Below are 354 nucleotides of genomic sequence, written 5' to 3'. Positions count from 1 at the left end.
ATTACACATATGTATATATGCATTCAACATAACATTTTCCACATTTATGCATACTCACATAAAGTACACATACCATATATATATATATATATATATATAATACAACCTTTATTTAAGTATACATATATACTCATATATGTACATATATATATAGTTTAAACATACACACATCACACGTGTATATATATACATAATACACACACAACTATATATACTACACGTACATACATATGTTTCATATACATAATACACTCATATATATATTTATTCTTCTCACTAACCACATATATAATTGTGGGTTATACATACCATATACTATACACAAAATGTGACATTTTACCCTATATATATATA

This window comes from Ipomoea triloba, chromosome 16 (genome assembly GCF_003576645.1).
Source record: "Ipomoea triloba cultivar NCNSP0323 chromosome 16, ASM357664v1".
Lineage (NCBI taxonomy): Eukaryota > Viridiplantae > Streptophyta > Magnoliopsida > Solanales > Convolvulaceae > Ipomoea > Ipomoea triloba.
This window is presented reverse-complemented; position numbering follows the sequence as displayed.